At 39.0% G+C, this 26,278-nt stretch overlaps 1 long non-coding RNA gene across 3 annotated transcripts in view; it reads right to left on the minus strand.

The window, feature by feature from the left end:
* The window catches only part of LOC123290356 (uncharacterized), a 54,375-nt gene extending 28,332 nt beyond the window's left edge, over positions 1 to 26,043 (minus strand). For all 3 annotated transcript variants that reach the window (XR_011493368.1, XR_006534814.2, XR_011493367.1), the window contains exon 1: positions 25,839 to 26,043. This is a non-coding gene — a long non-coding RNA (uncharacterized lncRNA). The remainder of the gene's footprint in view (positions 1 to 25,838) is intronic.
* Positions 26,044 to 26,278: the final 235 nt, after the last annotated feature.

The following is a 26,278-nucleotide window of genomic DNA, read 5'->3' on the forward strand; positions in this document are numbered from 1 at the left end:
AAGAGAATATAGAATAAACAGATTTGAGAACTGAAAGATAGTAGGAATCAACCAGGTGAGGACAGAAAGAGTGTAGCCCAGGCAACAGAAAGAGCATGTGCAAAGGCCCTGAGGTTGGAAGGAATCTGTATATTATAGGATGGGAAAGGCCACTGTGACTAAAGGGTTGAAAGTAAGGGGAAGGTAATGCTTAAAATGTAAGCCATGACTTTATTATAAATTTGATGGGAAACCCTTAAAGTGCTTTCAGCTTGAGAATGGTGGCCTTCTTTTTTGAAGTTGAAGAGAGCCATTTCAGTAGAGTGGAGGCCTTGGAAGGAACAGGTTGAGAACTAAATCAAGTAGACAGATGTTAGCTGGAGAGACAAGGTAAGGTTAGGAAGAACAAAGCAATGGCCCTTTGTGGAAAGGCTTCCTTTAGACTTGACCTGTGACTACAAGAAAATAGATTTTAGATTGTGGGGAAGAAGCAAGAGGGCACTTCCACAGGGGTCTTAGTTTTTTCACCTGTAGTGGTCAAGGAGGAAAGTAACATTGTCCAAGGTGTTTTATGTCTATCTCCTATATGTCCTATGTAATCCTTGTAAGAGGAGGAGGCTTGGAGAAATTATTTACACAAGCTACAGTGGCAGTCCATGGTAGAGTTCAGGTTCCAGTGTAAAGCCCTTCACTGGGTACCATCTTGATTCTTGGAGAACAAAAAGGAAGGGCTGCTGGAGTAGATGATCTTCAAGATCCATTCATCCCTTTGTGAAAGATGCATACTCTCCAAAGATAGGTCCAGGGACAGAAATTGCATCGATTCTTCTCTTTATTTGTCTAATTCACTAAATCTCTGTCACTCTTCTTCTTTCATTTTGCTGACTCTTCACCAAAGAGATTTCAAGACTTTTTTTTCCTTCAGCTGGCACGCTAAAGTCTACAGTCTAGTGTACATTATCAAAATCAAGAACTTGGCCTACTTTTTGCACTTTTATGCTTCTATTCATCTTCTCTTGTCTTTGACCTCTTACTTTAGTTAATGTTCAAAGTTCATTACCAGAAACTGCCAACCCACCTTACCATTTGCTTACTGCCATTCAGATTTTAGAAACTGACTCATTGGCTAATCACACCCAATGAGCAAGAGGTTAGAATATGGCTGAGCTCCAGAAAATGAACTGATGAAGTAAGAAGTGTCAAATAAAAATGGCAAGTAATAGGATATATTGGAATATATGAGGAAGCCATTTTGGTGTAACCTAATTCGGCCTGACCTTGTCTTTCCAAAAGGGCCTGACCTTGGCCGTGGAGCATGCATTGTATATCTGCTTTAGAGATTCCCTATGGCAAGAGCAAAAGGCCCTTGAGATAAAGGTGCAACTTCCTTCCCCCCTTCCAATGTTGGCCTCTCCTTAAGGATTAAGTATCTTTCCTTAGGCTAGAAACTGATTGCTGCGCTCACCTGTGACTGCCCAGCTCGAGACAATAGACTTGCCTCCTGCTATGCCCACGAAGATAGCAGACCCACTACCTCTGTGTCCATCAAGCGCTGTGCCGACAGGGCAATCTTGTGACTATGGTGGGAGGGACATTTCAATCATATGTGAAACACCCTCTTTGAGGGTATATAACCACCATATGTACCCCCACTTCTTTGGAGTGTTTTGTTCCTTTGTGGAAAGACTCTCCCGGGTTATAATCCTAAGATTTAAGCTCAGAATAAACTCACCCAAATTTTCATCTACAGATTGGTTATGGATTATTTTCGTCGACATTAGTCTCCTAGAGAAGATGATAAGTTGTAATTATAGTTTCTTTTTTGTTTTCATAACTTTTTCTATATTGGATATGAGCTAAAAGATCTTTCCAATATTTTTCTCAGACGCATTAATGGACTGTGCCTGTTTCCTTTTGTAGCCATTCTCTGTGATGAAACTAGTACGTATATTTGTTTGTACAGTGTAATAGTTAAATCACAGGTTTCAGAGTTGAATTATCTTGGTTTAATTCCTCTGAGCCACTTAATGATTATTTTTAAACTAATCAAATTACTCACAAATCGACCTCAGTTTCTGTGTCTTTAAAATGCAGATAATGATAATACATATCTCATAGAGTTTCTGTAATACTGAAATGAAATAATGTGCATATAGTTGCCCTAATAATGCTAACTGTTGTTGTTATTTATAACACAAGCACACATACACACAAATAAATAAGTATAAAGGAATACCTATCTAGAGGATACTTACCAAGTCAATGCACTATCCAGGACACATCTAGGAAAGTGGAAGTCAGAAAAAAAACAGCTTCTGTGTTTCAGTAATTAGCGATTTAATGAAGATGTACTGTGAAAAATCCTCTGGCCATACTAGGTGAACAAGTCATGACTCCTGCCCTCAAGCAGTTCAAGTTCTAGCAGGAAAGACAAGCCACAAAATACTACAAGAAGCAGGAGGAGGAGAAGGGGGGAAGGGTAGGGAAGGAGTAAGGGGAAGAAAGCGAAAGGGAAAACAGATGGGGAGGGTGGTTGCGGAGAGGGACCCAGAGGAAAAGAATCAGCCTCTGGAGTTTGCTTCACCTTAGGAGAAAACACATTCTCTACTCACAGGAAAAATTACAATTCTAGACTAAAAATGTGACCTGAGTTGAGTTGAAGAAACCATATATGAAAAACTTCTATGTGTTCATTATGTTGTTAATAACAATACAAAAAACAACCTACATTTATTAAGCTTTTCCTGGGTACCAGGCACTGTGCTAAGAGCTTTAAGCGTAATAACTCATTTAAACCTCACAATAACCAAGAGGAAGGTCCCATTATTTCTTCTTTTACAGAAGAAAAGACTAAGATTTAAATATATTAAGCATCTTTGTGAAGGAATGCAGTTAGTGAGGACAGCACATGTCTAAGGTCATATGATGTTTGGGAATTGGGAATTGAGAATCCAAAGGAGTGGAAGTTCTGAGTGAGCTGGGACAAAGGATTGTAATACCCTCCCCCCACCTTCCCAGAATCCTTGGAAATGTTAGGAAAGCCCTGGAATTTCCCCAGAACTTGGAACAGTTATTCATGACATTTGATTCTACGGTAAGGGAAAAGCTTGGTATTTTGGAGTCATCCAGGTTGTGTAAACCATTATAATACAGCTTAAGACAGGTCATGACAGTGGCGGACTCAGGAGGCTGGGCAGCTATAAATTAGGAAAGCTTTGCCCAGCCTGGACAGTTAGAAAAGTCATCCTTGGAGAAAATGGCCTTGGATGAGATTTAAAGGATGAGTGGGAACTCTCCAGGCAAAGAGAATTAGTGAGGCTAGGGAGGGCATTACAGGCAGAAGGGACAGCATGAGCAAAGGCACGATGTGAAATAGCTCAATGTGCTGGAAACCGTAATTAGGCAGGCAAAATGAGTATGACTAAATTAATTGTTTAAAGCTGTACCATCCGTTCATGGGAGAACTCAGAGATCCTCATTTACATTCTGCTTATTTGTTATTTTCTAGAAAATTCAGGAAACTTAACTGTCAGCTTTCCTGTCTCAGCAAATGGTAGGTGAGGGAAAGAAAGTGATATTAGAGAGAAATACGCTCAAAGGAAGTGAAAAAAGTGTAAAAATCATAAAATCAGACATAAAAATTTAAAGTAATAGTGAACTGTGGCCATATAGTATAGAGAAGAACAGACTCACGAACTCCAACAAAATCACTGTTCCAGCAACAGTATCATAACGATATGGACTGAATGTTTAAATTTAGATTATATCAAGAGAGTGGGACCTCTGTGATGGGATTAGTGTCCTTATAAGAAAAGGAGACCAGAGCTTGCTCTCTCAGTCATGTGAGAACACAGCAAGAAGGCAGCTGTGATATGATTTATAAGAAAAATATATATTTGCTCATTCAGATGACCAAAATATGCTTCTCATGTATATTTGGTCTTCATCCATGGTTCCTGACTCAGAGTTCCCCCAACCCTTGGAATTCCTAAAATGTTGAGAGTGACAAAATTGTCTCTTGTTATGTTAATAAGGTGACTTTTCGACACCACTCAAGGATGGAAACTGGTTGCCAGGAGAACCAATCATCCGATTATAGGGTTGGAACTTTCAGTCTTCCCCCACTCTCACTTGACATCTGGGGAGGGGATAGGACCTGGAGATTGAATAAATAACCAAGGCCAATGATTTAATCAATAGTGCCATGCCATGTAATGAAGCCTCCATGAAAAACCCAAAAGGAAAGAGTTCAAAGACTTTCCGGGTTGGTGAACAGGTGGAGGTGCTGGGACGGTAGCATGTCTGGAGAGGGCATGGAAGCTCTGTGTCCTTTCCCCATACCTTGCCATATCCATCTCTTCCGTCTGGCTGTTGATGAGTTATATCCTATTATAATAAACCCATGATCTAGTAAGTAAAATGTTTCTGTGTTCCATGAGCCACTCTAGCAAATTAATCAAACCTGAGGATGAGGTCATGAGAACCACAATTTATAGCCAGTTGGTCAGAAGTACAGAAACAAACCTGGGCTTGTGACTGGCATCTGAAACCCAAAGAGGGGATCATTGGAAGTGTCAGTCTACAGCCAGTCAGTCAGAAGCACTGGACTTGTGACTGGTATCTGAAGTTGGGGGACTTTTAGGACAGACCTCTTAATCTGTGGGGATGTGATGCTACCTCTGGGTAGATGGTGTCAGAATTGAGCTGAATTCTAAGACACCCAATTGGTGTTCAAAGAATTGCCTGTTGGTGGGGAACCCCTCACCTTCCTGAATGTTGTAATTGAGTCCAGAACACCATTTTAGTGGCTATCTGCAAACCAAGAAGAGGGTACTCACCAAGAACCAGACCATAGCAACACCCTGATCTTGGATTTCTCAGCCTCCAGAACCTTGAGAAATAAATGTCTGTTGTTTGGACAACAACCCACTCTATGGCAATTTGTTTTAGCAGACGGACCTGACTAAGTCATCCAATCCTTCACACAAAGCAAAAATGGTTTCTGGAATATCCCTAGACCACGGTGGACTATTTGCATATTGATGTGTGCCGGTAAGGTATAACATCACTTCAGCAGGCTTGAGAACTGAGGAAGATGAAGCCAATATACTTCTTTTCCTTGTTTGGGGGCAGTGGAAGGTGTGTCTATGAACAGAACACTGCATCAGGGAGGGGTGCTGATCTAAGTTTGAGATACCTACAAGATAACCAGAGAGAGATATCCAGCAGACACTGGGACATCTGAAGCTAAGGGAGAGATCTGGGAGAGGAATTTTAAACCAAGAAATCAGCGGCTGATAGTAAGCCATTGGAACAATGAGCGTGTAGAAATTTGCCTAAGAGACTGTAAGTATCCAATGACAATGGATGTCGGCTAGACTTAGAGTCTTAAAGAACACCAACATCAGAGGGTTGGGAAACCCCACCAGGACAATAAGATGGCCTCTCTGCATTTAGCTCTTTCCTCTGACACCCTGTAGCTTGTGTATGTGGTCTCTTCAATGCTGGTGTCCTGAAATAAATAGATATTTCAGGTCCAGAGCAGAGTTGAACTTTCACCTGTCTTGTTTTAGCACCTATAGTTATACTAATATAGCTTGTGTCAATATTAATGTTCTGTCAGCCATATTCTACTGTTGACTCATTTTGAATTTATAGTCAAACTAAAACCCCTGAGTTATCTTCTCATTAACTGTTATAAAGTTTCTGTAAGTTATACTAGTGCAGTTGGCTTTTGACTTTAAATGTAAGTTTTCTCTAAGTTAAGTTTTTTATCCTTTGTTCTTTGGTTACCTAGGTCATCAAGAAAAAAATGATGTATGTTTTATTACTTCAATGTAAGAAGCCAGGTAAATGGTTAATAAAAATTATCATCCAAAATATTTTTAGAAGAAACTGTGGTGTAAAGTGTCAGGCTTCACTTATCAGGGTGATGGTAAAAAATACATATCATTTTTTAATTAATATGTTCTAAATATCTGCTATTTGCCAGGCACTGTTCTAGGGGCTGGATATTCAGAAATGTAAAAAATCCAGTCTCCTCCTCATAGGGTTTATTTTCAAGGGGGGGGGGGGGGAGATAAACCTTAGCAAATAAATAGAAATATAAAAATCATTATAAATGCCATGATGGAAAACTACAGGCACCCAGGAGAAAGAATAATTATGTTAGATGGATGAGTCAGGGCAGTCTCTTCTGAAGAAGTGGTATTAAGCTAAATGGGGAAGTGCGAGTAGGTCTTACTAAGTGAAGATAGATAGATGGGGCACAGCTTCAAGACAGATTGGGACAAATGCTAGATCCTGAAGCAGAAGAGTGTCTGTGTGTCTGAGGACCCAAAAGAAGGTTAAAGTAATTGGATGGCAGCAAGGAGTGACTGGTAAGTGAGAGAAAAGCCAGATCATCCCAGCCTGGTACACCATGTTAAGGATTTTTTCTTTTTTTCAGTTTTGTCAAATGCAATAGAAGGCTATTGAAGGGTTAAAAGCAAGAAAGTACATTTTTGCTTGAGAAAGATGACTCTGGGAGATCGGTTAAAAGGTCATTTTCAAGGGGCAAGTGAGTGATGCCAGTCGCTTGCACTGGGATGGTGGCAGTAGAGATGGGGAGATTCATGATAGAATTTGAAAGGGTGTGTTAGGGAAGGTATAACTAATGATGCCTAGAGTCTTGTCCTGTTCAGCTGGGTGAATGGAGGTAACATTGAGTAAGATAAGAAAAACAAGAGTAGTAACAGATTTACAAATGCAGGTCAAGATTTCCAATATGGACGTGTTCAGTTTGAAAGCCTGTTAGTTGTACTAATAGTCTTGAATGTAAGAAATCACACTTCTGGCTAGAGATATAAATTTTTGAGGCCTTGACATAGAGAAAAAATTTAAAGACAATAGATAAGTTTGTGTAAGAGAGAGTGTAGATTAAGAATTGGCTTGAGATCAATGCCTTGGGAACTCCAACACTTAAACATTGCTTAAAAGGACTAAGTTGGCCAAAACAATTGAGAAGGAAGAAAGGGAAAGAGAGAAGGAATACCTGACCTGAAGTTTCTTGGAATACAAAAGAAATGGGTTTCAAGAAGGAGGATGTGAATATAAGCTACTAAAAGTTCGAGTAAGCATTGTTGCCTTAAGTGCTTCTATCATAGATATGAGGTCCTTGTCAGTAGACAAGACCTATTTTTACTTTTGGGCCCCTAGACCTTGCCTAGTATTCTCACAGAGCAGATTCATAATATGTTTTTGCTAAAGCAATGAATAAGATAGCGAAACTGTATTACTTATCAATATTTGCAGAATTTTTTTAAATGCAAAATTTTTTTTATTGAGTAACATTGGATTACAACGTTATATAGCTTTCAGATGTACATCGTAATATATTTTGAATTCTTTGTAGATTATGTCATGTTCACCATCCGAAAACTAATTATAGTCCATCACCTCACATGTGAGCCTAATCACCCCTTTTCCCCTCTCCTCTCCCCACTTCCCCTATAGTAACCACCAATCCAGTCTCTGTTGCTATGTGTTTGTTTGTCATTGTTTTTATCTTCTACTTATGAGTGAGATTATAGGTATTTGACTTTCTCCCTCTGACTTATTTCACTCAGCATAATACCCTCAAGGTCCATCCATGTTGTCACAAATGGCTGGGTTTCATCAATTCTTATGGCTGAGTAGTATTCCATTATGTATGTATACTACATCTTCTTTATCCATTCATCCCTTGATGGGCACCTAGGTTGCTTCCAAGTCTTGGCTATTGTGAATAATGCTGCAATGAACATAGGTGTGCATGTATCTTTATGCATTTGTGTTTTCAAGTTCTTTGGATAAATACTCAGCAGTGGAATAGCTGGATCATATGGTAGATCTATTCTTAATTTTCTGAGGATACTCCATACTGCTTTCCATAGTGGCTGCACCAGTTTGCACTCCAACCAGCAGTGTACCAGGGTTTGCTTCTCTCCACATCCTCTGCAACACTTGTTGTTTCCTGTCTTGTTAGTTATAGCCATTCTGACTGGAGAACAGTGATACCTCGTAGTTTTGATTTGCATTTCCCTGATAGCTGATGATGTTGAACATTTTTTCATGTGCCTGTTGGCCATCTGCATATCTTCTTTTGAGAAATCTCTGTTCAGATATTTTGTGCATTTTTTAATTGGGTTGCTGGCTTTTTTGTTGTTGAGATGTATGAGTTCTTTGTATATTTTAGATATTAACCCCTTATCTGATATATGGTTTGCAAATATCTTCTCCCAGTTGTTAGGTTGTCTTTTCGTTTTGTTGATGGTTTCCTTTGCTGTGTTTTTTAGTTTGATGTAGTCCCATTTGTTCATTTTTTCTTTTGTTTCTCTTGCCCAGTCAGACATGGTATTTGAAAACCTGCTGCTAAGATCAATGTTAAAGAGCGTACTGCCTATGGTTTCTTCTAGAAGTTTCATGGTTTCGGATCTTACATTCAAGTCTTCAAGCCATTATGAGTTGATTTTTGTGCATGGTGTAAGATAATGATCTACTTTCATTCTTTTGCGTGTGGCTGTCCAGTTTTCCCAACACCATTATTGAAAAGACTTTCCTTTCTCCATTGTATGCTCTTGGCTTCCTTGTCGAATATTAGCTGTCCGTAAATGTGTGGGTTTATTTCTGGGCTCTTGATTCTGTTCCATTGATCTGTGTGTCTGTTTTTGTGCCAGTACCATGCTGTTTTGGTTACCATAGCTTTGTGGGATATTTTGAAATCAGGGAGTAGGATACCTCCAGCTTTGTTCTTTTCCCTCAGGATTCCTTTGTCTATTCAGGGTCTTTTGTTGTTTCTAAATGCAAAATTAAAACTCACAATCACACAGTGAAGTGTATTTTCAGCCCCATTTTACAAATGAAGAATTGGCCTCCCGGAGAAGTTAAATTTCTTGCCGAAAGTTAAATGTCTAGTGGTATGGTATGGCCAGGACAATTCTACTGTACTATATCAAGATTCCAATTCACTCAGGATAATGGATAAATTAAGTCACATAATTAGGTATTAACATAGATTAACATGTGTTATATTAATGTACATTAAGATATATATCTTGGAGTGTATTTGTATATGGCTGTGTGTATATGTGTGTCTATATTTACCAAAACTTGAAAATATGATCAAAGACAAAAACCCTGGAGTTGGCAGTCAGCTCACAGAGATGGTGGCCACATTCCCTAGTATAAAGGGGTATGTGCTCTTAAATTGCGTACTCTGAGTGTCAAGGTGATTGATGGAAGGGAAGAGGCTGAGAATGTGAACTGACAGCTGCAGAGTGTTGACAGCCAGTGGGGTTGAAGACCAACAGTCATCATGAACCAAGAATTGCCCATTGCTCATGCAGATATTACACAGAAGACAGACTTAACATGCCTTTGGTGTGGAAGGAACTGCAGTTGCATATCGAGAATTCTAGCCACGTTCACACAGGAGAATCAAGTGCAGCTGCAGTGACATCTTCAGAAAGCGAGTACAGTGACCTAGAGTGAGGGAATTAGTCATACTTCACCTTCTTCGTTTCACATTGTTCGTTTGCTGTTAACAACGGTTAACGGATGGAAGGATTGTCCCTCCCCGTATGACTTCCAGTTCCCATGAGATATGCAAATCCACATTAACCAGCCCAAAAGGTGGCATGTGAAAGTGCAGGACATCTAAGATTCAGGAAATTTTCTTTGATTCAATGGATTTTATCATGATTTCATATTTGGAAACTACTTCTTCTGCAATTTCCTTTCTCTTGGTCCCTTCCTAGCTGATTGGGAGTGAAAGAGCTCATAAAGATTCTTCTCCTTCAGACACGTGTTTAAAAAATGAAGAGCCTCATGATCATTTGTCCTCAGAAGGACAAGAGTTCACTGTTTCCCAGAATTTTGATTCCTATAAAGTTCTAGCAAAGAATCACAAAATGGAGCATAATAAGTCCCTTTGTGACTCTTGGAACCTATGTTCTTAGATGGGCTCTGTATCTCACTACATAAGGTGTTTCCAATTCATGATGTTAGGTGAAGGGTCCTAGTGACACTTTTGGATAAGCAGAAGTGCATGAAATAAACTCAGCAGGATCTCTACTCTGTGGGCTCTTAATGGCTTCATGGGTGTGGGCTGTGCTTTCCCAGCTGCACATTTAATAACTTGTACAATGACATTTTGCTAATGAAGTTCTTGTGGCCTGATATGTTCAAGTTTAAAAGGAAGTTTGACTTCCGGCTCTCTTTCACTTTTAAAATAAGTGAATGAATTATTTTTTAACCAGCAAGGAATTGATTTTTCCAGTGACTTCTAAACAGAATCTCCTTACACCAGGTAAGTCCAAGTCAACCCTGTATTTGAAAATTAGCAAACATTACCAGACTTCCGACCAAAGTGGAAACCCCTAACTGATCTTTCAACTGCACAGAACAATTCTATCTTTGAAAAAAAGTGAACTAGCTTTCTGGGAAGGTTTATCTTGTCCCAGCCTGAAACTGGAACACATTAGTCACCAACATACTTTATTAAAATCTAGCAAACAGTGGGTAAAATAAAATCTCTGGTTGGTCCACTTAATTTGACTAAAAATTGTCAGTTAGCTTCCTGAAAACAGTCTAAATCAAAAGGAGGAGAGGCTGGATTCAAAGGGTGAGAAACTTAGTCAGTAACAGCTTACGCCTTCAGGCATTTCCAATAAAAAGGGGGCGATATTTTCTCCAGACAGGTCTGGAGTCTGGAGGAGATGACTCAGAATCACAAACTATCTCAGACACTTTATTTCAAGGCCATGAATGTGAACTGTGAGATTCGATGTCATTCCAATCATCAAAAGCCATGTTAAATACATGAAATGCACCTGAACATAAAGCTCAATCAAGTCTGAAAGAGGGTTTCCTCTGCTGATGCAGTTTGAAGTTACTTTGTGATGACAATCTGTCCAATCTATACACAAATCTAGGCACTTAAAATAGGGGCTCATGAACTGGTTTGAGGGTCAAACAGTCTTGACCTAAAAACTTCACTGAGAAATGCCGTTGCTCAAGTCTCCAATTTAGACAAATTATAAACATCAGTCTGAAGAAGGGAAAACAGGGTGAGGGGACTAATATTTATTTAGCACCTTCTTTTTCCCTTACAGGCACTGTGTTAGTTAATTTACATACATGCTCTCATTAGTCTCTGTTACAACAGTATGTGGTAGGCATCATCATTACCATTTTATAGAGGCAAAGAGAAGATAAACAACCTGCTCAAGATTACACAGGGAGAAATTCAAATTCAGGTCTTGTGATTGTAAAATCTTTTCCTTCTCTTCTTAGTTATCTCCGATATGTGTTTTATAAATCAGAGGTTTGGGTGTTATTCAATAGGATAGTATTCTTGTCAATTTTCTTGAGTTACTTCAGCACGTGGTCTTCATTCTTCTAAGTTAAAGAAAATTACGATAGCTAACACTATTGAATGACAGAAACTACGCCAGGAACTTTACATATAAAATCTTCTTTAATCTCTGTAAAAAGCCTATGACAAGTTCTAGCTCTCATTTTACGGATGGGAAAATAGAAGCTTGCAACACACATTGCCTGGCATCACACAGATCAGAAATGGCAAGACAAGGATTTGAACCTGGGTAGTCTGATTCCAGACTTGTTCCCTCAGCCATTATGCTGAGGTTAAATATACAGGCATACTCCACACATTTGCTTTATAAAATTGTTCTGGTCTTCTTTATTCTCTTCAGAAATAGAGTCACACCAACAATGGAACCAATAAGGAACCTCATTCTTTGTGCACATGCTATGGCTGGCTCCTTCCCAAATGATGAGGTTCGATCCTGGGAATGTAGCTGTTTTGCAGTCGAATGGCTCATTTTGGTTGATGGACTCTCATTAAGATGATGAACCAACCAGTAAAAGCTAGTGGCCTGTAACTTATGTATTTATATTGGCAGATCAATTATCAAAAAATTTTAAATATTGCTCAACAGAATTGCTTGCCATAAAAGTAAGAGGCCAACAGACTGCAGTGCGTGGCTTGAGTACACATTCTGACACACCAGACCTTAACCACAATCGTGATACTTACTGTAGAGAAGAAGAGTGTGCCCTCTTTAGAACTTTCCTTTACAGCAGAGAACTTTATCAACATAACCAACATGAAGCAAATAGGCTTCAAATTCAATTTTAAAGAAAACCACCTCTCGTATACTTTGATGCATTTATCATCATTCTTAAATATCATCACTAACAGCTAAGGTGTTAGTACAATCTTATTAAAACATGTCAACTCAGTTCATTTGGAGACATCATGAAGTTTCAGTTCTCCCTAAAGCTTATATAAGAGCAAGGAAGGCCTACTGTTTCTTCCTGAAGAGATGTCGTCGTTTTTCCTCCACCAAAGGCCGAAGAGATAATACAGTTACACATTTGTGTCTTCACACTGATAGCAAAACTCATGTTTTAGTCATACAAAGAGTAATTTTCAATGCTTTCATAGAACAGAGAGAAAACATCTTCCACAATGATGCCAGCTAATAGAAGTTCCGCTAGGTGTTTCTTACAGTTTTAAAATTTAAAATGTTTTATCTTTTAATATCTGGGTTTGACCCCAGAAGAAGCCAATAGCTTTTCTAACTCATTTTCTTTTTTCAAAGATTCTCAACGACTTTCTCAAAATGGCCATAGTGTCTTCATTCAAATTTCCCTTCATGGCCAGTGGGATCCCACAGCCCTTGCCTGGGAAGGGTAATCAGGAGGCAGAGTTAAGCATGCCAGGACAAGGTTGGCCTCTGGTCACGAGGTGCAAAACTGAGGAGAAGCCAGAATCCAAACATTGGAGTGAAGGTAGGGCCAGGAAGCATGGGGAGGGGAGTTCCAAAAGTTCTGTTCCCAGGGAACAGTCCTGAAGGAGGAAGTAAATGCACATTGAGGGATCTGCAACAAGGACCAGGCAAGGCTTAAGACTCCGAGCCTGGACAGGTGTCCTGAGCAATGGTAAGTGGAAGAATTGGAGCCGTCCCAGTTAGGCCAACATAATTTAACAAGACTTTCACGTTGGCCACAAGCTTGTTTAGATATTCTTGAATGTAAACACTTCTAAATATAACTGAACAAAAATTAGACAAGATTTTATGCTGACATAAGCTACTTCTGTCACAAGTTGAATCTTCACATAGCAATTCTCTGTTTAACCAGAATATTTGCCCACACTTTTAGTGCTAAGATGCATTGTCCTGAGGATCTTGCCCTCTGCTCAGGAGCTCAACTGCATGTCTCTGGTCCTTCCCAGAATGACAACACAAAGTGCTCAAAAGTGAAAATGGTTATTAGCCACTGTTTATGTGGCATTGTAAACATAATATAGAGTGTGGGGGAGTTTGGTTTCTTAAATATAAGAGTTTATTTTGGTGAAATTACTATAACTTTTAAATCTCTTTCATTGTGTTCCAAAATCTGAGCAATTCTTTTAATTAACGTAATTGTTTTTGTTTTTCAATTACATGTACGTGTTTCACAAGTAACATGGTCATTTTCTCTGCGCTTGGGCAGGTCTAAGCCCCAGACAGACAAGAATGAGTGTGCAGCTGGTTTTAATCTACTTTCCCGCATGTAGCATTACTCAGTGCGTGAGAACAGCTAACTGGTTCCACCTAAGAGAACGCAAAGACTCCTCAGAAAAATGACATCCATAGGTCACAGCAAAACTCGTTTGCAGGTCATATTTTAGCTCTTTTCCCCAAACCTCATACTTTTAACTCTTCTCCAGGAACTTTAAACATTTAGAAAACAAAAATATCAGGCTTAAGTTTCTCTACTGAAATAAGATGGGGAAACAGTTGTATTTGGCATCAGAATTTCTGGGATCAAAATTAATTTTCCCCAATTCCTGACAGGGTAAACATGGAGACATCACTTCATCCTCATGAATGTTCACTTGCTAAACAATCAAATAGGAGCACCAATCCTTTTTTTTTTGTCTTCACTGTCTCTCAAGACTGCTCCTTAGATCAACTAAAATATAATGAAATAGTTCAGTACATTGGAAAACACAAAACAAATATAAATAATATTTATTATATTTTCTCTTCTTGCTATTTTGTCAGTAAAAGGTGAAAGCCACCATGTCTTCAAATAGCCAAAAGGTAGTGGGTGGGTCAGTATCAGGGCTGCCACATACAGCTGTGCAGTTTGTACACTGCGCAACTAGGGCTGTCAGGATGAAGCAAAGGGGGGCTTTAATCCAGCCTGAGATCTACTGACAAAGCCATGTACCCTGGCATGGGGCTGCTTTACTTATTTATTTTTGCTAATTAACGCAAAAGGACCATTTGTCTTAACAGAGGCCTGGATGGCACAAGAGAAATCAGGGCTCTGTGAAATCAGTCCTGAATATTAAATTAAATATATTTCTAATATCATTCAATTATGTACCTCTCAAAGTAAAGAATTTGGAATCAAGAAACCTGGATTCTAGCCCTGACTTTCCTGAAAATCAATAATTTTAAGCAATTTCCTTAGCTACCTTGGGCTTCTGCTTGCTAATTTGTAGAATGGAGAGGTTACCTTCCATCTAACCTGGATAGTTAAATTAAATGCAAATATATTTCCCTAGTACTCTGAAAATATAGACATGTTTATCGTTCAATGGATGGTTGCATTGCATCTTCTCCAATTATTCGCCTAACTTAAAAATTCTTGACAATCTGTGATTGATTCCTAAGAACAATAAGCTCAATATTTAAAATCTAGAAAACTCATGTAGTCAACCACCACCTGGTGCGAATGAGGCCTGGTGTTCTTCACCCATGGCAAAAGACCCACACCCACTCTCTATCTTCTTTCTCCATCATGTTTGGTCTGCAAATTCCCTTACTCATCTCACTAAAAAATTGCTTGCCGGCTATTGTGTAAATGATAATTGATTTAATTATTTTAGCCTAAACAAACAAAGCCCACATCACAAGATGAGATTAGCCGCAGGCATCTCCAAGGTTTGAAGTTCTAAGGCATCCAATTTAAATTGCACGTTAAACAGTAAGTTCACAGTTTCATGAAGAGTGTGGGAGGAAGGGGCCTTATGGAACATCAAGTTCAGCTTCATTGTTTTGTAGAGAAGATCTTGAGGCTCTGAGCGGAGCAGGGACTGGCCCCGAATCACTCCGTCATGAGCAGCAGCATCCAAATCAGAAACCAGGACATCTGTCTCTAGGTTCAGTGCTTTTCCAATGACATCATGGTTTGGCTTTGCCAACTACATCTTTTATCATTCTCTCTCTTGTTCACTAAACTCTTGAACCTCCTAGGGCTGCATCTAGTGTCTTTGCACAACTTCAGAAAAAGCAGCCCTGCCTCTGGGAGACCATGCTCCAGAGCACACAGCTTCGTGAATAGACCATGAACTGGCTTGCCAGAATATCCTCATTTAGGCTGAAATTGTTTCCACCTCAGGGCCTTTGCCCTGACTGTTCCCTCTTCTTGAAGCACCCTTCTCTCCATAGATTCCCGAAGAAGGCTCCTTTTCTTTCTTCAGATTGTTCCTCAAACAACACCTCTTCTGAGACGCTGATATCTACCACTCTACCCAGAATCCTTGACCCCATCATTATTGTCTATACCATGGCCATGCTTTAACTTTTTCATAGGCCTTATCAGTCTTCAATATTATTTTTGCATTATTTATTTTTATACTTGATATTTATCTTTTTTTCCAACTTGAGTGTGAGTTCCAAGAAAACAAGGTTTTTTTCTTTTATTTATCTTCAGTCCTTAGAATAGTGACTGGCACATAGTGGGTGCTTGATACATGTTGTTGAATGGACAAATGAATGAATGAGTTCATGAATGAGCTACTCGTAGTTTCCTGAGGGCTTTTCTTTTACTCTGTTTTAGTAATGAAGCTTGTTGATTTGGGTGCTTCTAAGAAATTAGATTAGCATAATTCAACCTCAGTGTGATGCTCTTTAAATGTCAACTCCCTTTTTCTCTTAACGCTGAGGTGTTCTTATTCTTCTTACTCTTGTTTTACATGGCAATACAGTATATGTGGTAGTAGAGTAGTGCAAATTTCTTCCTGGAATATAACAATAAATTCAGAGGTCAACATGCTGTTTGTACGTTATATCTGTTTCAAATCTGTTGGTTGACTTTGAAAGGAAACCTCACCTTGTCTTTATGAAGTATTTCTAGCTCTTCATATTGCTCTGCTGACACAGAGGAGGCTCTAAAACCAGAACTGTGCTTTTTCTTGTCCATGGAGGTCTCAGCAAATGGTGTCATGCTAATTACATTGTCTACTTTAAGCCCAAAATATTGATGGATAGTGAGATAAGGGTCCCTGTGGAAAAATGCTGGCAGGACTTCTTACCTATTATGACATTTTTATTTAGTTCACTCTTTATTTTCCAATCTACTTTCTTTAGAGTCAGTTCATTTAAGGGGCTATTATTCATAGCAAGAACACTTTTTTTTTTTCTTGTGGCAGAGAGAAGAGTCTAGAGATTGCAGTTGACGCAAGGGTAAATTCAGAAGCAATCCAAGCCAGACTCTGGCCTCTGTGCAGAGCCAAATCCATCAAACAGAGGAGATGAGACAGAAAAGTATCCTCTTTAATTAGGTCCTAACCGCAAAGAGTGGTTTTCAAGGGGGAAGGGAATCCTTGGATCCTCCGTACCAGTGTCTTCCTGTCCCTCTGGGATTCTCTGTAGCCTTGAGAGAAAAGTTGTTTGCAGATTACATCTTTTTTTGTTTTAATTTGATATAAGTTTTTGGTATTATTTTGTTTAAAGGCCTCATTTAATTAGCTTTTCACAAGGCTGGACTTCAAGGTCCTCAAAGGGCAAAAAGTATACAACCAACATTTAGAGATTATTCAGCACTTAGAGTAGTTTCTGGCACATAGTAGGTGCCTTCTAAGTGTTTGTGAATGAATGAATCAATTAATGAATACGAGAATGAGCAAATGAAGTAAATCAGTGGATTCATTCTTCCTACCTGATTATTTATAATAAGAAATTTATAAAAGAATTCTATTTCTGTAGTTATTTGGATATATCTCAGCCCCATGTTTCAATCTTGGGCAATTTCAGAGCTTCTTGTAAAATCAGTTGAGGCCTGTGTTGCAACTGCATCAGCTCCTTTGTCCAATCCTGCTCCATCTCATCCTTCCAGGTATTGTTTCCACCTGTACTTCCCAATAGACCTCCCACAGGCAAATCTCTGCTGCAGAGTCTGTTTCCAGGAAACTTGACATAATGTACCATTCTGAGACAGAGTTTTCTCATCTTTTGAAATATAAAAGACTGTATTTACCCTAGTGGGTTGTTGTGAAGATTAAAAGTAAAGTATAGAAAAGAAATGCCACAGGTGGCCATCAGTGGATGTTAATTTCTCTTCCTCAAACCCTGGACTACCTTTTAAGTCTTTTGCTGCCATGAAATAAGTGGTAGGCGCATACTTGTAGCATGAAAGAAAAGTGCAAATGTCCCCTTGTGTCCTTTTTTAGCCCATAACGTGACAACATGGGTAAAGACCAAGATGCTCAAATACCAGGCCATCTCAATGTGGACTCTGTAAATGAGACCTCAAAGTTCAACTTAGGGAGAGTTTGCTTGCAATAAGTTTGAGTTTCTCCCATTTTTAAAAGTAAAGACAAGTTCAACAGTCATACCAGGCCCTTTTTGTCTCCTAGAGAAGGCTGTGAGAATTTTCTTTCTCCCTTTTCTGGAGGCTCAGAACAACTTCCATCAACAGAGAAACTAGGTTGGTTACCCGCCCACTAGGAGCTGTGAAGGTTCTCCTGAGAATCATTTGGTGCCCCTTTTTACCTAGATTCTCAAGCCTGACATTAAGGCCTATCTCTAAGGAAAAGCCACTTGGGTCTATGCAGGAACCCAGCCAGCCCTTTCCATTTTCCCACTACTGATTCTCCTTTGAAGGAAAGCTAAAATGTTTATTGAGCTGCATGTTAGACAGCAGTTTTTATAGATGACACTTGATCCTGTATGTCTTATATACGTAAATGGATTTTAGGTACAATGGTGAATCTCTATGTCTCAGTTTCTCTTCCTGTAATGGAGAGGTAGATACTCTCTGATGATGGGACAATAGAATATTTTGTTTAAATATAATGTAGACACAGATTCACTTAAAGGCACATTCCACTTTCAATGGATTCTTAATGCTGGAAGGAGGGTAAGAATAGTTGGATCTACCATTTACTGAGCATCTTTCATGTGCTAGAGCTGTATATCTGGTATTACTTGGCTAATGTTGCAATAATGCTACATAAAAGAAAACCAATCCAAACAAAAGGCTTATGAACACCAAGCATTTGTTTCATAGTCGGTCATGGGATCTTCCTACCATTTGTCTGATCTAGGTTGGGCTTGGCAGAGTGGCTTTGCTTTAGGCTGTGGATCTGCTGGGCTTGGCTCCAACAGGTGGATTCAGTGCATATTTGCTTTCTGCCTGTTTTTTCTGGCGCCTGGGATAAACAGACCATGTTACCTGAAGAAACCCACCTGTGACAGGGAAATACAACCCCCATACTGTAATTCTGTAGTCCTATCTGCTATTCTCTATCATAACCCATCTATAATTACATAGCAGTCATCTGTTTACCTGAGCTTTTGAGGGGCTATCGGTCCTATTCATCTCTGGATCTACTATGTCTTGGAAATTGCTTGGCACACAAAAGGCGCTCAATAAATGTTTTTGAGTTAACAGGTGCATAAGTGAATAAAACCTGAATAAATCTATACCAATACATTCTAAAAGGATTGTGCTAAACTGATGAATGGTTTCGTTACAATTTGTAATTAGGACAGGCTTGATCTGCTTGGGCAGTTGCTGAACCCTTTGAAGTTGACATTATGGAGCACAAATGACAAATGATCATTTCGTGTCAGCATTATTAGTATCATACACTGGGCAGAAAAGACCACTGATCTGACCCAGCATGTTTTCTTTTTGTAGTCATTCACGGGAACATGATTAACAATTAAGAGATTTCAGAAAACATCCACACATGGCTTTGAGCTCTTTCAAACACTGCACTTGGAATTATTAGGAGAAAATTATTCATTATCTACAAAGTATGAAACAAGAAACTGTTTCAGTAACTCACGCAATTACCACCTGGAAAGCGGTTCAAAAACAATTCCAAAAAGGCAAAGAGAAGGCATTCAGGGAGAGTCTTCACATCAGAGAACCAAGAGCTGGCTTGCAGCGTCTCAGATTCAATGGAAGGTGGTTAGAATTGGCCACAGGAGTTATAAAGACTTAGGTTTTACTCCCTCCCTCAACTTTTAGAAGTGGATGATGCTGGACATGTCATTTAGCTTCTTTGAGTCTCAACTTTCTCATTTGTAAACAAGATAATAAAACCTACATGTTAGGCTGACTGTGAAGATTAAATGGGACAACATATGTGTAATGCTTGATGATCTCTTCGTCTGTTTTTTGATGCAAAGCCATTTTCTTTTTAAATCTTGAAATTGGCTTTTTTGTAGAATATTGATGGAACTGCCATTTTCTTCATTTAGCTTTTCTTTTGCCATTATCTTGGTTTGCTACAGAAGGATAAAATTATTTTAGTATTCACCCATTTATCTAAAATCTATTATCAGTATGATGTGGATAAGTGCCATTAAATTGTTTTTTAGGTGACCTGAGTTCTGATTCACTTCTGGCCAGTTTCTCTGGCTCTGTTATTTAGTCTTTCTGAGGCTCAGTTTCCTCACATGACGTTAATATTTAGAGTTTATTGAAGGTGTAAGAGTCTATGAATTCTACATCTCCTTATTTATCTGCTTACCACTATTTATTTTCATGTTTATGCATCCATCCATCCATCCATCAGTCCAACAAAAACACTTCATGCCATTCACAAAATGACCTTTTTATAGTGTATTCACGTTAACTTGAGATTATAGGTAAACAACAAAAATTAATGAAATGGACGTGATGAAGATAAACACTACTGTAGCAGATGAGGAATATCTACACATTATGGCATACTAAAGTATATCAATTGACTAAATAAAATTGAACTGGCAGCCAAGGCATAGGAAACATGCTTTGAGCTAACCCAAAATATGAAAATTCAAATTAAGGAAGAAAATAAGTTAGAGGGTTATCATTTATACTTTAATCACTCAGAATCGGAGTATTTTAAATAACAAGCTTTTCCAACATATTCAGATGTAATTCACTTTATGAAAATCTAATCTACATAAAGAATTTTTTTTCTAGAACACAAATATCCCACATGTTAAGCCAAGATGGTGTTATTTACTATTCCCATTAAATATGAGCTTCTATTCGTTCTTAAAATATAGTCTTAGATCTTAGTTATTTCTACTCCAAATTCAGCCTCTAAGGAGATAGATTTTTCTCTAGCTCCCTCTTTTATTTCCACTGTTCCTGCCACTATCTTAGTCCAGATCCTTGGGAATTTTCTCCTGGTGATTACAACAGACTCCTAGCTGACCACCTTGCTTTCAAACTCATCCTTCTTCAATTCAATTCATCATCCAATCAGGTGATCTTTAAAGAAAATAAATTTGATTCTAATGATCCACTCAAAGATATTTCATTTCCATTAGGCTAAAGAACAAACCCGTTAGCAGAGCACACATCACCATTCTAACCCCATTTATCCTCATATCTCACAACCCTTCCACCTATACCAAGTGAATGGGAACTCTTACAGTTCCCTGAGCTTCCTTATGCTTCTGTGCCTTTTCATAAATGCTTTGCCCTGTAGGCAACAGCCATTCCCTATGAATACAGCTGAATCCTCTTTGATGGACTGATTAAATGCCTCCTCCTCCAGGTAGCCCCCTCTGACTTCATCATGCATCCACCCTTCTCCCACAAGTCAATCATAGTGTTCCTCTTCCTTGCTTCAAAAGCACCTTTGCTCACCTTCTTGATGCCTAACACACTGTACTGTAATTATCTGAAAAATGTTTCCATCTTCCCCAGTACACTGTGACTGGTTGAGTGCAAAGGTCCATGAGCCTAACAGAGTGTCAGACATTTAGTAAACATTTGCTGAATGAACAAAGTAAGTGAATTTTTTAAAGCAAAGGCAATTGCGTTGTCACACACAAAATTTCAAACGAGAAAGAAAATTACCATCCGGGATGATTTGTCTGAGTGGTTTGGTTCCATGTCATATTATGTGAGGGATTAAAGGATAGCATTTTTTTCCCTTCAAATTGAAAATAGCTTTGTTTTTACTGCTTTTTTGTCCTTATATTAAAGGGAGCTTTCATGGTAGACTTTAATATGACTTTGTCTCTGTATTCACATCCCTTGATACCCTGCTTTTCACCCTAAGTCAGCAAGATCAAAATCTTCTGCTAATTATCTTCACTACCTGCTGCTGCGTATGTGTCAGTTGCTCCAACAATTATGCTGGTAGTAACGGCGCACATTCCCGTGATGCAGGGTGTGATGGGTGGACTTCAAAGGGCCCATGCCAAGTGGTGAGGCATATTGTAGTTCAATTAAAGCATAATTAAGGTGGCATGCTCTATTCTTACTTCTGCCTGTGTCAAAGATAACCCATTCCAATAGTGCACACTGTCACCTTTATGGCAGCTCCAGAGGTACACGGGGGATGGCAGAGCATCGCTCTTTAACCCCTTCAGTGTCCATCTACTTGAAGATGGCCTGAGGTGGGTGGTAGGGCCAGGTTTACTTCAGCATACTTGTATTGAGCCTCTGCTTCGTGCCGGGTCCGGAGGTAGTCTTACGTACAATATTTCACCCATTCCTGGTGGCAGGTGTTATCCTCATTTTCCAGAAGGCCTAGCTACAGCTCAGAAAGGTTCTATCACATGTCCCAAATCATGAGATTTGCCACTCACTAAGTCTGTATCCTTGAGCAACTTTCCTAACCTTTGAGATTCAGTGTTTTCTTCTGAAAGGGAATTAATGACTTCATCCCGAGTGTGTGTATGTATGTACGTGTGTGTATGTATGTATCTATCACAAGTAGAGTGATCAACAGAACAGCTACTCAATAATCTTTTTTGAATTGTTGCCATTTTGTTTTCATTTTCAACTCATCCAGCTCCCAGTTTTCTTATGCCTAATGACACATTTGACTGTCATGAACTCTACTCATTCTATCAAAACAACACCAATGTTTGGTATGTCCCTAAGGTAACTGAAAAAGACCACATGGGGACTCAATTCCTCTCATTTATGTCTCATTCTCACAGCAGTAGCCCGGAGGATGATTGATTTAAGTCAGTGTTTGAAGAGGTCATTGGGGCTATCTTGAGCAGCTGATTTTCTGGTCTCCACTGGTGGCTTGGTAAAAGACACTGAGCTGGTTCATCATAGTTAAGAACACAGAATCAGGAGTTAGAGAAGTATGAGTTTATTTCAGGCTCTGTCATTTAATAGTTGTGTAAATTTAAGGAAGTTACAAAACTTAACTAAGCCTCAGTTTTATCATCCTTAGAGTAGGAATGATAATAGCCTCGCCTCATGGGACTGTTGACAGGATTAAGTGAGATAACGCATTTAAAACTCTTGGCGTTATGTCTGTCCCATTCTTAGAATCCAATGAATAAACATTATTATTATTATCACTGATACTATTCTAACTTCTTTTCCCTTATCTCCTCTAATTTCATCTCACATGTACATACTCTCACCCAACCTCAAACTCACCTCATATTTTCAAATATTTTTGGAGGTGTTATCATGCAGCAGAACAAATGAGTGAAAATACAGGCTGTATGCAAATTACCTCTGGAATTCATTCCACCCCCATCTTTGCAATTTAATCAGATTCACTTTTCAAAGGCCCAACCATGTCTGACAATTCTCCTGGCAATAGCTGCAGTGAAGCATATTTCTGAGACCTTTTAAAAGCATGATTTCCTAGTTATCATAATAAACTGGATTTCAGAGTATACAGAGTGTTATCAGTGAGCAGTATCAGACCTTCAGAATCATCAACATAAAACTAGGTTGAGTGGGATGGGAGAGAACTCTGAATATGATTCTATCACTTCCTGTCTAAGAGCGAAGCAACGATACCAGTGTGGTTCCTGTAGCAGCATATGAGTGTAACAGTATGTCAACAGACTCACAGTATAGAATTCTGTTAATGTTTCAACTGCAAGGCAAGATTTAGTGGAGTATAGACTTGCTTAAATCCTGACACACAAATTTAAACACAGGCAGCAGAAGACCAGGTAATGGAGAGTAAAAGAGAAACACAGAGGAAGCGAGGGAGGAGAAAGACAGACAGACTGAGATGATTGTCATGCAAATACCTGGTATTGCAAGACTATTTTCTAAGTAGTTGCTATCTGTTAAGAACTTTTATTTTCCTGTGATATCTACTATACCCTTTCAGTTAAGGATATTAAAAAAAAATGCCAAACACTCAATAAATTCTCATAAATAGTACTAAAATTGAGACAAAAAGATTCTCAGTTTTTAAAGAATTCTAGTAGGCACTTAGAAATTTGAGTAATTGGCAAGTTTTCAAATTTACAGTAAAAACCCCAGTTTGCTGGAAAGTGATTCCATGGGGCCAAATCTTAGCAATAACTTTGTATTCAGCCTCTTACGTGCTATAGATGTATTTTCTTATTGGGTGTGCTTTTTCCCGAATAGATCTTGCATACTTCCTAGCCTATGACATAGACTCCATCAAGTAAATTGAATCTTGCCTTGTTGTGTGAACATGCTCATTACCACCATCAATTATACCAACTTCAGGGTCAACACAGGTCAACATATGTAGTTTATTTGCCTTACACTGGCTGGCTTCAGACTGCTGTGTGTTAGGAGTTCTTATGTTTGTTTTTTATGGATTTTTGTTCCATTCCTCTCTGCAATTACGCATTGTTTTGGACAATGCATCATCCTGGAAAAGAGCCTTCTACTGGCTCCTATCTACAATGGCAAAAAAAAAAAAAAAAAAAAAAAATCGAAAACAAAATCATCAAGGCTTCATTTCTTTCAAAGAATGTGGTAAATATCTATGTCATGCCAAGTGTGTGCTAAGAGTTAGGGAAAGCTCATGGGCTAATAAACTGGATAGGCATTTATGAAAGTAACTATGATGCAATAAGAACAAAGTCCTCTGACAGCGATCTCGGACTCAGATGCCACGGAGGCTGATCAGATAAGACGAGTTTGAGAGGCCCATAGGCTGCTTGAGAGTAGAGGAAACTGTCCTAGGGTAGAGGCTATTGCCATTTCAGCTGGTACTTAGTTCCAGTCCATTTTTGTCACACCAAAATGGGGAGTAAGAGGTGGAGAAAGGAAAAATAACATTCTATAGACTTAAGGCTATCTGACATAATCTTATTCATTTGTACGTCTGCTTCTCCTTTCCTTCCTCCAGGATGAGGGACTTGGGCATGCAATGCATATGTATTGAATAAATTTTAAAAACCTCAGAGAAAGATAATGGTGTTTCCTATATAATGTGGATGTAAAAATGTATGGTGTGATGGGTATAAATGTTTGACCTTGCTTCCTTCCAGCCTTTTCCTCTTCACTTATTCAGCAAATAAATATTCAGAGCCTATTATGTTCTAGACATTGTTTCCGGTGTGGGAGATACAGCAGTGAACTAAGACAGCAGAACCCCCGTTCTCATGGCACTTAGATTCTAGTTGGGAAGATGCGTACAACAAACAAATAAGTACATTCACACTGAGTATATACTTGTAATATTAATGAGTGCATATTTGTAAGTATATATTTACATATACACTTGTTTATTGTCTGCATCCTCCCAACTGAAATGTAAGCATTCTGTACATATGTAAGTGTGTATATATATGTATAGAAATACAAATGCTTACATATGTAAGGATATACAGATACATATGAGCATGAATGCATTCATTCACTAATTCAATAGTTATCTTTGAGCCCTATTTTCAATCTTGTGTTAGGGAAAACAAACGTGGAGGTGGAGAGAACAATTAACAGGAACTAACCCAAATTGGAACCCATAATGTATAAACTAAGTGAATGAAAGTCCAGATGGAGAAAAAGAGTTGGGATTGAAAACAAATGTAAAATTGCAAATATAACTGTGCTACCAAGAGAGGTATGAGCTGTCATGAGAACATGAATGCAATCACTCTTTAATTCAATAGTTATTTGTTGAGCCTTATTATGTACTGGGCATCCCCTTCTAAATACTACGGATGCAGCAGTGAGCAAATGAGACTAAGCTTCCTGCCATCACTGAGATGCCATTCTAATAGAAGGAGATAAAGAATGAAAAAGATAATGAACTGATTATTAATTAATTGGCAAGCAGAGAAAGGGACAGGAGAGTAAAGGAGGCCACAGTTTTAGATAAGTTGGCCTGGAAAAGAAGGACTCCCTGAGAAGGTGACTTTTGAATAAGGATGTGAAAGACAAAGTGATCTATTCAGCCTTTCCGCCTCCTGTATCGCAAAAATGAGCACACTATTGCACAGAAACCGGGGTTGTTGTGATGATTAAATGAGATCACATAAGAGAAAGCTTCTGTACTAGTACCTAGAGCTCAGTAAATGTTGGTTCCCAACTGAGTGAATCTAACTGTTCCCCGTATTCAGATGAGGAGCTGAAATCTGGTTCACCTGTTGTACATTTTTCCTCCATTGTTCCAGTTAACCTTTAAAACAAATAAATCAACCTCCCCCACTCCCTCTTCAAGTGATAAGTAATATTTGCTTGCTACTAATGCATTTTGCACTTGGACGTGCTTTTCTTCATTCACCTCTTTTTGCCCCAAAGTCCTGAAGAAGCCAAGACGCAATATACCCTTGTTTGTTCAAGACATTGCCTGAGATGTATAGGAAAAGAACACAAATGAAACTTACTGGGAGCTCCAGGTCAGCATGAAAAACATCCTGGAGGGGCCGGCTCCGTGGCCGAGTGGTTAAGTTCGTGCACTCCGCTGCGGGGGCCCAGGGCTTGGATCCTGGGCGCGGACATGGCACCACTCATCAGGCCACGTTGAGGTGGCGTCCCACACCCTACAACTAGAAGGACCTGCAACTAAGATATACAACTGTGTACAGGTTGGGTTTGGGAAGATAAAGCAGAAAAAAAAAAAAAAAGATTGGCAACAGTTGTTAGCCCAGGTGCCAATCTTTAAAAAAAAAAAAAAGAATTTTTTTTTAAAAAAAGAAAAACTTCCTCATTTGGGTTCCAGGAGTGTCTGTAACCAGGAGCAGCAGATTGGGTAACACATTGGCTTGTGGGATGACCTTGGTAGGGCGCATGACCTTCTTAGATCTCAGTTTTCTCATCTATAAAA

This window comes from Equus asinus, chromosome 12, assembly GCF_041296235.1.
Source record: "Equus asinus isolate D_3611 breed Donkey chromosome 12, EquAss-T2T_v2, whole genome shotgun sequence".
NCBI lineage: Eukaryota > Metazoa > Chordata > Mammalia > Perissodactyla > Equidae > Equus > Equus asinus.